The following is a 13,413-nucleotide window of genomic DNA, read 5'->3' as shown; positions in this document are numbered from 1 at the left end:
TATACCAGGAATATATTATCAGTAATAAATAATCATTAATTACCTGTCTTGTGTCTACTGTTTCTGAGGTTTGAAAATATGTTCTCAATACACATTGACACATGAAAAGGCACTATACAAGTATGTACTTTATAAATCAATCAATCTATCTACCTTTTATATATATAATTAGCTATTTATAAACCATTTATCCAATATCTACCTAAATATAAATGTATCTATTTGTGTAAGGGTAGGTACTGTAGCTAATGGTGCATATCAGGGGTTAGGGGCCAGCAGCTCTGAGTACAAGGGTTGGGTAAGGGTAGATAGAATCTGTGGAAGAAAATGGTTAAGGACCTATAGTTGCTAAGGGGTTGAGGAGGGGTAAGGCCAGATTGGAGCTGTGGCAGGTGGCCCTGGGTACAGCATGTCTCTCCTTACTCTCATTGGGAGCACCCGGACAAAGGCATCATCTTGTTTGATACCTTTGTACTCTTCTTGCTCTACTGCTGCAGCTGGCACAGTCCCACGGTGGTGGGTGGGGAAGGGCTACATAGTTGGTGCTGTAAACCCAGCAGAAGAAAATGGAGTGTCCTCTTCTTGCTCTGCTGCTGCAGCCGACACAGTCCCACGGTGGTCGGTGGAGAAGGTGTGCAGAGGCGGTGCAGTAAACCCGGCAGAAGGAAATGGAGTGTCCTCTTTTTGCTCTGCTGCTGCAGCCGACACAGTCCCTTGGTGGTTGGTGGGGAAGGGCTGCAGAGGCGGTGCTACCAACACGGCAGATGGAAATTGAGCGCCATGCTGGACTAGCAAAGTGAGAGGGAGACACTGCAGGCTACTTACTACCTGCAGAGGCGGTGTGCTGTCAACACGCCAGATGGAAATTGAGCGCCATGCTGAACTAGCAAAGAGGGACGAAGACACTGCTCGCTACTATTTGTTATTACAGAAGGTGGATGGCTTGGGAGACTATATGAGGTGATTGGCTAGACATGCATTTTTAGTGTGAATGTATACCAGGAATATATTATCAGTAATTAATAGTCATTAATTACCTGTCTTGTGTCTACTGTTTCTGTACTTCGTCTTTGATCGTTGACTTGAATTGAAGTTTGCAGTCACCTAAAATATAAGAAAAGAGGTGTGATAATATGTTCTCAATACACATTGACACAGAAAAAGGCACTATACATGTATGTACTGTATAAATCAATCAATCTTTCTATCTTTTATCTATTTAACTAACTATTTATGAACCATCTATCCAATATCTAGCTAAATATTAATGTATCTATTTGTGTAAAGGTAGGTACTGTAGCTAATGTGGCATATCAGGGGTTAGGGGCAAGCAGCTCTGAGTACAAGGGTTGGATAAGAGTAGCTAGAATCTGGGGAAGAAAACGGTTAAGGACCTATAGTTGCTAGGGGTTGAGAAGGGGAAAGGCCAGATTGGAGCTGTGACAGGTGGCCCTGGGGACAGCATGTCTCTCCTTTTTCTCATTGGGAGGACCCAGACAAAGGCATCATCTTTTTTGATACATTTGTACTCTTCTTACTCTGCTGCTGCAGCTGGCACAGTCCCACGGTGGTCAGTGGGGAAGGGCTGCAGAGGTGGTGCTGCCAACTCGGCAGATGGAAATTGAGCGCCATGCTGGACTAGCAAAGATGGACGGAGACAATGCTCGCTACTATTTATTATTACAGAAGGTGGATGGTTTGCGAGACTATGGTAAGGTGTTTGGTTAGAAATGCTTTTTTAGTGTGAATGCATACCAGGAATATATCATCAGTAATTAATAATCATTATTTAAATGTCTTGTGTGTACTCTTTCTGTACTTCATCTTTGATCGTTTACATATTTTCCCTTGCAAGATACAAGCCCGTTGGGTGTTTGGGGCACTTTTTAGCTAAAATCAGCTAAAGCCTGCCTATTTTGAATGTCATAGTGGCCCCTGCAACCTCCAAAAATATCAGGACTTACTTCCCCAATAACCTGCTAACTCACCGCTGAAATACTCACTTATTCACACTATTTTATTAATTTGACCCATTTCTAATTTGAAATGCACATTTTTGTGGGTCCAGAAATGTGCGTCTTTAAAATGTGATTTCTACGATACTTCACTTTTGCGTGTCGGAAACCGACTTTTTCCACAAATGCAGAAAAAACGCAATTTTCAGGAGAAACAAGACGTACATCCTCCCCCTCTGCCGCCCACCCAGCCAACTGACAGCAGCAGACAAGCACAGAAAGTTCCGTTGGGATGTCTGTGATGTCATAAAGGGCCTGCTGATCAATGGGCAGCTGTCTGATTGGCTGCTGTATTTGATTGACATATTGAATCTGGCAGCTGGTTGGCTGTCTAGCCTAAACTGCATCACACACCCCTGATGGTACCACTGGCTAAGACTCCACCTCAGATCATTGATTAATTCAAAATTTAGAACAATTGATTGATGAAGGGAGGCAGGCCGGCCATTTTGGATCACTTATTGGACTTGTTTAATGCAATGCACCTTTCTATATTCACATGCATTTGCTTCATGCTGTAACCACTGTGCAGAAAATTTGGAAACATGGCATACAGTGTGTCATTTGGTGTATAAGTCATGTTTGCAATATCTTCGCTTGCAAGATACAAGCCCCTTTGAGTGTTTGGGGCACTTTTTTAGCTAAAATCATAATACGGGGCCTAACTGCATATGCTAAAGCCTGCCTGTTTTGAATGGCATAGTGGCTCCTGCAACCTCCAAAAATATCAGGACTTACTTCCCCAATAACCTGCTAACTCACCGCTGAAATACTCACTTATTCACATTATTTTGTTAATTTGACTAATTTCTAATTTGAAATGCCCATTTTTGTGGGGCCAGAAAAGTGCGTCTTTAAAAGGTGATTTCTACGATACCCCACTTTTGCGCATCGGACCTCGACTTTGTCCGCAAACGCAGAAAAATTGCAATTTTCAAGAGAAAGAAGACGTACATCCTACCCCTCTGCCGCCAAACCAACCAACTGACAGCAGCAGACAAGCACAGAGAGTTCCGTTGGGCTGTCTGTGATGTCATAAAGGGCCTGCTGATCAATGGCCAGCTGTCTGATTGGCTGCTGTATTTGATTGACATATTGAATCTGGCAGCTGATTGGCTGTCTAGCCTACACTGCATTACACACCCCTGATGGTACCATTGGCTAAGACTCCAGCTCAGATCATTGATTGATTCAAAACTTAGAACAATTGATTGATGAAGGGAGGAAGGCCAGCCAATTTGGATCACTTATTGGACTTGTTTAATGCAATTGCACCTTTGTATATTCACATGCATTCGCTTCATGTTGTAACCACTGTGCATACAAATTTGGAAACATGGCATACAGTGTGTCATTTGGTGTATAAGTCATGTTTTCAATATTTTCGCTTGCAAGATACAAGCCCCTTTGAGTGTTTGGGGCACTTTTTAGCTAAAATCATCCTACGGGGCCTAACTGCATATGCTAAAGCCTGCCTATTTTGAATGGCATAGTGGCTCCTGCAACCTCCAAAAATATCAGGACTTACTTCCACAATAACCTGCTAACTCTGCTGAAATACTCACTTATTCACATTATTTTGTTAATTTGACTAATTTCTAATTTGAAATGCCCATTTTTGTGGGGCCAGAAATGTGCATCTTTAAAAGGTGATTTCTTCGATACCCCACTTTTGCGCGTCGGACCTCGACTTTTTCCATAAACGCAGGAAAAACGCAATTTTCAGGAAAAACAAGATGTACATCCTCCCTCTCTGCCGCCCACCCAGCCAACTGACAGCAGCAGACAAGCACAGAGAGTTCAGTTGGGCTGTCTGTGATGTCATAAAGGGCCTGTTGATCAATAACCAGCTGTCTGATTGGCTGCTGTATTTGATTGACAGATTGAATCTGGCAGCTGATTGGCTGTCTAGCCTACACTGCATTACACACCCCTGATGGTACCACTGGCTAAGACTGCACCTCAGATCATTGATTAATTCAAAATTTAGAACAATAGATTGATGAAGGGAGGCAGGCCGGCCATTTTGGATCACTTATTGGACTTGTTTAATGCTATGCACCTTTGTATATTCACATGCATTCGCTTCATGCTGTAACCACTGTGCATAAAAATTTGGAAATATGGCATACAGTACAGTGTGTCATTTGGTGTATAAGTCATGTTTGCAATATTTTCGCTTGCAAGATACAAGCCCTTTGAGTGTTTGGGGCACTGTTTAGCTAAAATCATCCTACGGGGCCTAACTGCATATGCTAAAGCCTGCCTGTTTTGAATGGCATAGTGGCTCCTGCCACCTCCAAAATATCAGGACTTACTTCCCCAATAACCTGCTAACACACTGCTGAAATACTCACCTATTCACATTATTTTGTTAATTTGACTAATTTCTCATTTGAAATGCCCATTTTTGTGGTGCCAGAAAGGTGCGTCTTTAAAAGGTGATTTCTACGATACCCCACTTTTGCACGTCGGACCTCGACTTTTTCCATAAACGCAGAAAAAACGCAATTTTCAGGAGAAACAAGAAGTACATCCTCCCTCTCTGCCGCCCAACCAGCCAACTGATAGCAGCAGACAAGCACAGAGTTCCACTGGCTATTTAATTAACTATTTATAAACCATCTATCCAATATCTACCTAAATATAAATGCATCTATTTGTGTAAGGGTAGGTACTGTAGCTAATGGTGCATATCAGGGGTTAGGGGCCAGCAGCTCTGAGTACAAGGGTTGGGTAAGGGTAGATAGAATCTGTAGAAGAAAATGGTTAAGGACCTATAGTTGCTAAGGGGTTGAGAAGGGGTAAGGCCAGATTGGAGCTGTGGCAGGTGGCCCTCGGGACAGCATGTCTCTCCTTACTCGCATTGGGAGCACCCGGACAAAGGCATCATCTTGTTCGATACATTTGAACTTTTCTTGCTCTACTGCTGCAGCTGGCACAGTCCCACGGTGGTGGGTGGGGAAGGGCTACATAGGTGGTGCTGTAAACCCAGCAGAAGAAAATGGAGTGTCCTCTTCTTGCTCTGCTGCTGCAGCTGACACAGTCCCACGGTGGTCGGTGGGGAAGGTGTGCAGAGGCAGTGCAGTAAACCCGGCAGAAGGAAATGGAGTGTCTTCTTTTTGCTCTTCTGCTGCGGCCGACACAGTCCCTCGGTGGTCGGTGGGGAAGGGCTGCAGAGGCGGTGCTAACAACACGGCAGATGGAAATTGAGCGCCATGCTGGACTAGCAAAGTGAGAGGGAGACACTGCAGGCTACTTACTACTTGCAGAGGCGGTGTGCTGTCAACACGGCAGATGGAAATTGAGCGCCATGCTGAACTAGCAAAGAGGGAAGAAGACACTGCTCGCTACTATTTGTTATTACAGAAGGTGGATGGCTTGGGAGACTATATGAGGTGATTGGCTAGACATGCATTTTTAGTGTGAATGTATACCAGGAATATATTATCAGTAATTAATAGTCATTAATTACCTGTCTTGAGTCTACTGTTTCTGTACTTCGTCTTTGATCATTGACTTGAATTGAAGTTTGCAGTCACCTAAAATATAAGAAAAGAGGTGTGATAATATGTTCTCAATACACATTGGGCAGTATTCAATGAGAAAAGTTCTCCGTGTTTTGTGGAGAATTTGTGCTTTGTTCGCCTTGGACGGAGCATTTTGCTCTCCAAAAGCGAGCAACCCTATTCAATGTGAAATATTCTCCGTCTTTTTAAGTGATTTTCTCCGTCTCTCTCCGTGTAGCAATTCTCCATCTTTTGATGGAGAGCTGGAATGTGAACTTTTGAACGTAAAGGGTTTTTTTTTTAAATTTTGGTGTAAAAAAATCAGGGTTTTTTTCCTGTGAAGGGGCATGTTATTTTTATTCATGTGCTTATAGCACATGAATATATATTTAATTTAAAAAAAATATATTTTTTTACATTTTTTTTTTTTTTTTACACATTGCAGCCAGCAGGGGGCCCGAGCGCTCGAGCCGCTCATTAGATATTCATATATTCACTGCACCCGAACGTAACTATGCACGAACGGTGCAGTGAATACTGGGTCCCCCGCTGGCTATAGGGGGGTGCAGCCTGGGTCCTGGAGAGACCCCCTCCCCTCCACAGTCCTCTGGAGCAGCCAGGGAGACTTTAATCTCTCTGGCTGCTTCCGGCTCCCTGAAAGCTCCCTGCTCCCTGCAGGGGTTAAGACTCGCCGCGTGTGGCGGCGAGTCTTAACCACATTGAATAGAGGGAGCAGGAGTGGCAGCGAGCCCTCCGGAACACGGAGAGTGCATGGAGAGCGAAATAAATCGCTCTCCATGCACGGAGAACTTTTTCATTGAATACTGCAAATTGACACAGAAAAAGTCACTATACATGTATGTACTGTATAAATCAATCAATCTTTCTATCTTTTATCTATTTAACTAACTATTTATGAACCATCTATCCAATATCTAGCTAAATATTAATGTATCTATTTGTGTAAAGGTAGGTACTGTAGCTAATGTGGCATATCAGGGGTTAGGGGCAAGCAGCTCTGAGTACAAGGGTTGGATAAGAGTAGCTAGAATCTGGGGAAGAAAACGGTTAAGGACCTATAGTTGCTAGGGGTTGAGAAGGGGAAAGGCCAGATTGGAGCTGTGACAGGTGGCCCTGAGGACAGCATGTCTCTCCTTTTTCTCATTGGGAGGACCCAGACAAAGGCATCATCTTTTTTGATACATTTGTACACTTCTTACTCTGCTGCTGCAGCTGGCACAGTCCCACGGTGGTCAGTGGGGAAGGGCTGCAGAGGTGGTGCTGTAAACCAGGCATAAGGAATAGGAGTGTACTCTTCTTGCTCTGCTGCTGCAGCTGACACAGTCCCTCGGTGGTTGGTGGGGAAGGTCTGCAGAGGCGATGCTGCCAACTCGGCAGACGGAAATTGAGTACCATGCTGGACTAGCAAAGTGGGAAGGAGGTACTGCAGGCTACTTACTACTTGCAGAGGCGGTGTGCTGTCAACACGGCAGATGGAAATTGAGCGCCATGTTGGACTAACAAAGATGGACGGAGACAATGCTCGCTACTATTTATTATTACAGAAGGTGGATGGTTTGCGAGACTATGGTAAGGTGTTTGGTTAGAAATGCTTTTTTAGTGTGAATGCATACCAGGAATATATCATCAGTAATTAATAATCATTATTTACCTGTCTTGTGTGTACTCTTTCTGTACTTCATCTTTGATCGTTTACATATTTTCCCTTGCAAGATACAAGCCCGTTGGGTGTTTGGGGCACTTTTTAGCTAAAATCAGCTAAAGCCTGCTTATTTTGAATGTCATAGTGGCCCCTGCAACCTCCAAAAATATCAGGACTTACTTCCCCAATAACCTGCTAACTCACTCCTGAAAGACTTACTTATTCACACTATTTTATTAATTTGACCCATTTCTAATTTGAAATGCACATTTTTGTGGGTCCAGAAATGTGCGTCTTTAAAATGTGATTTCTACGATACCTCACTTTTGCGCGTCGGAAATCGACTTTTTCCACAAATGCAGAAAAAACGCAATTTTCAGGAGAAACAAGACGTACATCCTCTCCCTCTGCCGCCCACCCAGCCAACTGACAGCAGCAGACAAGCACAGAAAGTTCCGTTGGGCTGTCTGTGATGTCATAAAGGGCCTGCTGATCAATGGGCAGCTGTCTGATTGGCTGCTGTATTTGATTGACATATTGAATCTGGCAGCTGGTTGGCTGTCTAGCCTAAACTGCATCACACACCCCTGATGGTACCACTGGCTAAGACTCCACCTCAGATCATTGATTAATTCAAAATTTAGAACAATTGATTGATGAAGGGAGGCAGGCCGGCCATTTTGGATCACTTATTGGACTTGTTTAATGCAATTGCACCTTTGTATATTCACATGCATTCACTTCATGCTGTAACCACTGTGCATACAAATTTGGAAACATGGCATACAGTGTGTCATTTGGTGTATAAGTCATGTTTTCAATATTTTCGCTTGCAAGATACAAGCCCCTTTGAGTGTTTGGGGCACTTTTTAGCTAAAATCATCCTACGGGGCCTAACTGCATATGCTAAAGCCTGCCTATTTTGAATGGCATAGTGGCTCCTGCAACCTCCAAAAATATCAGGACTTACTTCCACAATAACCTGCTAACTCTGCTGAAATACTCAATTATTCACATTATTTTGTTAATTTGACTAATTTCTAATTTGAAATGCCCATTTTTGTGGGGCCAGAAATGTGCATCTTTAAAAGGTGATTTCTTCGATACCCCACTTTTGCGCGTCGGACCTCGACTTTTTCCATAAACGCAGGAAAAACGCAATTTTCAGGAGAAACAAGACGTACATCCTCCCTCTCTGCCGCCCACCCAGCCAACTGACAGCAGCAGACAAGCACAGAGTGTTCCGTTGGGCTGTCTGTGATGTCATAAAGGGCCTGTTGATCAATAACCAGCTGTCTGATTGGCTGCTGTATTTAATTGACAGATTGAATCTGGCAGCTGATTGGCTGTCTAGCCTAAACTGCATTACACACCCCTGATGGTACCACTGGCTAAGACTGCACCTCAGATCATTGATTAATTCAAAATTTAGAACAATAGATTGATGAAGGGAGGCAGGCCGGCCATTTTGGATCACTTATTGGACTTGTTTAATGCAATGCACCTTTGTATATTCACATGCATTCGCTTCATGCTGTAACCACTGTGATAAAAATTTGGAAGCATGGCATACAGTGTGTCATTTGGTGTATAAGTCATGTTTGCAATATTTTCGCTTGCAAGATACAAGCCCTTTGAGTGTTTGGGGCACTTTTTAGCTAAAATCATCCTACGGGGCCTAACTGCATATGCTAAAGCCTGGCTGTTTTGAATGGCATAGTGGCTCCTGCCACCTCCAAAATATCAGGACTTACTTCCCCAATAACCTGCTAACACACTGCTGAAATACTTACCTATTCACATTATTTTGTTAATTTGACTAATTTCTCATTTGAAATGCCCATTTTTGTGGTGCCAGAAAAGTGCATCTTTAAAAGTTGATTTCTACGATAGCCCACTTTTGCACGTCGGACCTCGACTTTTTCCATAAACGCAGAAAAAACGCAATTTTCAGGAGAAACAAGAAGTACATCCTCCCTCTCTGCCACCCAACCAGCCAACTGACAGCAGCAGACAAGCACAGAGTTCCACAGGCTATTTAATTAACTATTTATTAACCATCTATCCAATATCTACCTAAATATAAATGCATCTATTTGTGTAAGGGTAGGTACTGTAGCTAATGGTGCATATCAGGGGTTAGGGGCCAGCAGCTCTGAGTACAAGGGTTGGGTAAGGGTAGATAGAATCTGTGGAAGAAAATGGTTAAGGACCTATAGTTGCTAAGGGGTTGAGAAGGGGTAAGGCCAGATTGGAGCTGTGGCAGGTGGCCCTGGGGACAGCATGTCTCTCCTTACTCTCATTGGGAGCACCCGGACAAAGGCATCATCTTTTTTGATACATTTGTACTATTCTTGCTCTGCTGCTGCAGCTGGCACAGTCCCACTGTGGTCGGTGGGGAAGGGCTGCAGAGGTGGTGCTGTAAACCCTGCAAAAGGAAATGGAGTGTACTCTTCTTGCTCTGCTGCTGCAGCCGACACAGTCCCACGGTGGTCGGCGGGAAGGTCTGCAGAGGCGGTACTGCCAACTCGGCAGATGGAAATTGAGTGCCATGCTGGACTAGCAAAGTGGGAGGGAGACACTGCAGGCTACTTACTACCTTTAGAGGCGGTGTGCTTTTAACACGGCAGATGGAAATTGAGCGCCACGCTGGACTAGCAAAGAGAGACGGAGACAATGCTCGCTACTATTTGTTATTACAGAAGGTGGATGGCTTGGGAGACTATGGGAGGTCATTGGCTAGACATGCTTTTTTTAGTGTGAATGTATACCAGGAATATATTATCAGTAATAAATAATCATTAATTACCTGTCTTGTGTCTACTGTTTCTGAGGTTTGAAAATATGTTCTCAATACACATTGACACATGAAAAGGCACTATACAAGTATGTACTTTATAAATCAATCAATCAATCTATCTACCTTTTATATATATAATTAGCTATTTATAAACCATTTATCCAATATCTACCTAAATATAAATGCATCTATTTGTGTAAGGGTAGGTACTGTAGCTAATGGTGCATATCAGGGGTTAGGGCCAGCAGCTCTGAGTACAAGGGTTGGGTAAGGGTAGATAGAATCTGTGGAAGAAAATGGTTAAGGACCTATAGTTGCTAAGGGGTTGAGAAGGGGTAAGGCCAGATTGGAGCTGTGGCAGGTGGCCCTGGGGACAGCATGTCTCTCCTTACTCTCATTGGGAGCACCCGAACAAAGGCATCATCTTGTTTGATACCTTTGTACTCTTCTTGCTCTACTGCTGCAGCTGGCACAGTCCCACGGTGGTGGGTGGGGAAGGGCTACATAGGTGGTGCTGTAAACCCGGCAGAAGGAAATGGAGTGTCCTCTTTTTGCTCTGCTGCTGCAGCCGACACAGTCCCTTGGTGGTCGGTGGGGAAGGGCTGCAGAGGCGGTGCTACCAACACGGCAGATGGAAATTGAGCGCCATGCTGGACTAGCAAAGTGAGAGGGAGACACTGCAGGCTACTTACTACCTGCAGAGGCGGTGTGCTGTCAACACGCCAGATGGAAATTGAGCGCCATGCTGAACTAGCAAAGAGGGACGAAGACACTGCTCGCTACTATTTGTTATTACAGAAGGTGAATGGCTTGGGAGACTATATGAGGTGATTGGCTAGACATGCATTTTTAGTGTGAATGTATACCAGGAATATATTATCAGTAATAAATAATCATTAATTACCTGTCTTGTGTCTACTGTTTCTGAGGTTTGAAAATATGTTCTCAATACACATTGACACATGAAAAGGCACTATACAAGTATGTACTTTATAAATCAATCAATATATCTATCTATCTATCTATCTATCTATCTATCTATCTATCTATCTATCTATGAGGTAATTGGCTAGACATGCATTTTTAGTGTGAATGTATACCAGGAATATATTATCAGTAATAAATAATCATTAATTACCTGTCTTGTGTCTACTGTTTCTGAGGTTTGAAAATATGTTCTCAATACACATAGACAAAAAAAAAGGCACTATACAAGTATGTACTTTATAAATCAATCAATCTATCTATCTTTTATATATATAATTAGCTATTTATAAACCATTTATCCAATATCTACCTAAATATAAATGCATCTATTTGTGTAAGGGTAGGTACTGTAGCTAATGGTGCATATCAGGGGTTAGGGGCCAGCAGCTCTGAGTACAAGGGTTGGGTAAGGGTAGATAGAATCTGTGGAAGAAAATGGTTAAGGACCTATAGTTGCTAAGGGGTTGAGAAGGGGTAAGGCCAGATTGGAGCTGTGGCAGGTGGCCCTGGGGACAGCATGTCTCTCCTTACTCTCATTGGGAGGACCCGGACAAAGGCATCATCTTTTTTGATACATTCGTACTATTCTTGCTCTGCTGCTGCAGCTGGCACAGTCCCACGGTGGTCGGTGGGGAAGGGCTGTAGAGGTGGTGCTGTAAACCCTGCAAAAGGAAATGGAGTGTCCTCTTCTTGCTCTGCTGCTGCAGCCGACACAGTCCCACGGTGGTTGGCGGGAAGGTCTGCAGAGGCGGTACTGCCAACTCGGCAGATGGAAATTGAGTGCCATGCTGGACTAGCAAAGTGGGAGGGAGACACTGCAGGCTACTTACTACCTGCAGAGGCGGTGTGCTTTTAACACGGCAGATTGAAATTGAGCGCCACGCTGGACTAGCAAAGAGAGACGGAGACAATGCTCGCTACTATTTGTTATTACAGAAGGTGGATGGCTTGGGAGACTATGGGAGGTCATTGGCTAGACATGCTTTTTTTAGTGTGAATGTATACCAGGAATATATTATCAGTAATAAATAATCATTAATTACCTGTCTTGTGTCTACTGTTTCTGAGGTTTGAAAATATGTTCTCAATACACATTGACACATGAAAAGGCACTATACAAGTATGTACTTTATAAATCAATCAATCAATCTATCTATCTACCTTTTATATATATATAATTAGCTATTTATAAACCATTTATCAAATATCTACCTAAATATAAATGCATCTATTTGTGTAAGGGTAGGTACTGTAGCTAATGGTGCATATTAGGGGGTAGGGGCCAGCAGCTCTGAGTACAAGGGTTGGGTAAGGGTAGATAGAATCTGTGGAAGAAAATGGTTAAGGACCTATAGTTGCTAAGGGGTTGAGAAGGGGTAAGGCCAGATTGGAGCTGTGGCAGGTGGCCCTGGGGACAGCATGTCTCTCCTTACTCTCATTGGGAGCACCCGGACAAAGGCATCATCTTGTTTGATACCTTTGTACTCTTTTTGCTCTGCTGCTGCAGCCGACACAGTCCCTCGGTGGTTGGTGGGGAAGGGCTGCAGAGGCGGTTCTACCAACACGGCAGATGGAAATTGAGCGCCATGCTGGACTTGCAAAGTGAGAGGGAGACACTGCAGGCTACTTACTACCTGCAGAGGCGGTGTGCTGTCAACACGCCAGATGGAAATTGAGCGCCATGCTGAACTAGCAAAGAGGGACGAAGACACTGCTCGCTACTATTTGTTATTACAGAAGGTGGATGGCTTGGGAGACTATATGCGGTGATTGTCTAGACATGCATTTTTAGTGTGAATGTATACCAGGAATATATATCAGTAATAAATAATCATTAATTACCTGTCTTGTGTCTACTGTTTCTGAGGTTTGAAAATATGTTCTCAATACACATTGACACATGAAAAGGCACTATACAAGTATGTACTTTATAAATCAATCAATCAATTAATCTACCATATATATATATATATATATATATATATATATATATATATATATATATAATTAGCTATTTATAAACCATTTATCCAATATCTACCTAAATATAAATGCATCTCGTAGAGGAGGTGGTCTAAGCTCCCCGGAGGCTCCATGCTGGATCGCTAGCTACCTCACGCGATCCCCCCGCCGGTGTACCGCGTACATGTGAGCAGTACCTTGCCCTGTGAGTCTGCGGCCGTTGATCCCCTTTACAGCTGGCTTCTCCCTGGCGCTGACGGGCTATAGTGTTGGCGTGCCGGGTGCCGGAGCTCAGACGGACGGAGAGAGGTGACGTCAGCGACGCTCCCAGTGACGCTTCCAACTCCGGTGTATCCTGGGTGCTGGGGCGCGCTGTCGGCGCTGGTGAAGCGGCGTCCTGAGGCTCCCCAGGAGAGAGCTGGGAGCTCCATCCATTACGCTGTCCTGGACAACCATCCGACCAGGTAGAAAAGGCTC

Source organism: Crinia signifera, chromosome 9 (genome assembly GCF_055691185.1).
Source record: "Crinia signifera chromosome 9, ASM5569118v1, whole genome shotgun sequence".
Classification (NCBI taxonomy): domain Eukaryota; kingdom Metazoa; phylum Chordata; class Amphibia; order Anura; family Myobatrachidae; genus Crinia; species Crinia signifera.
Note: the sequence above shows the minus strand (reverse complement) of the source record.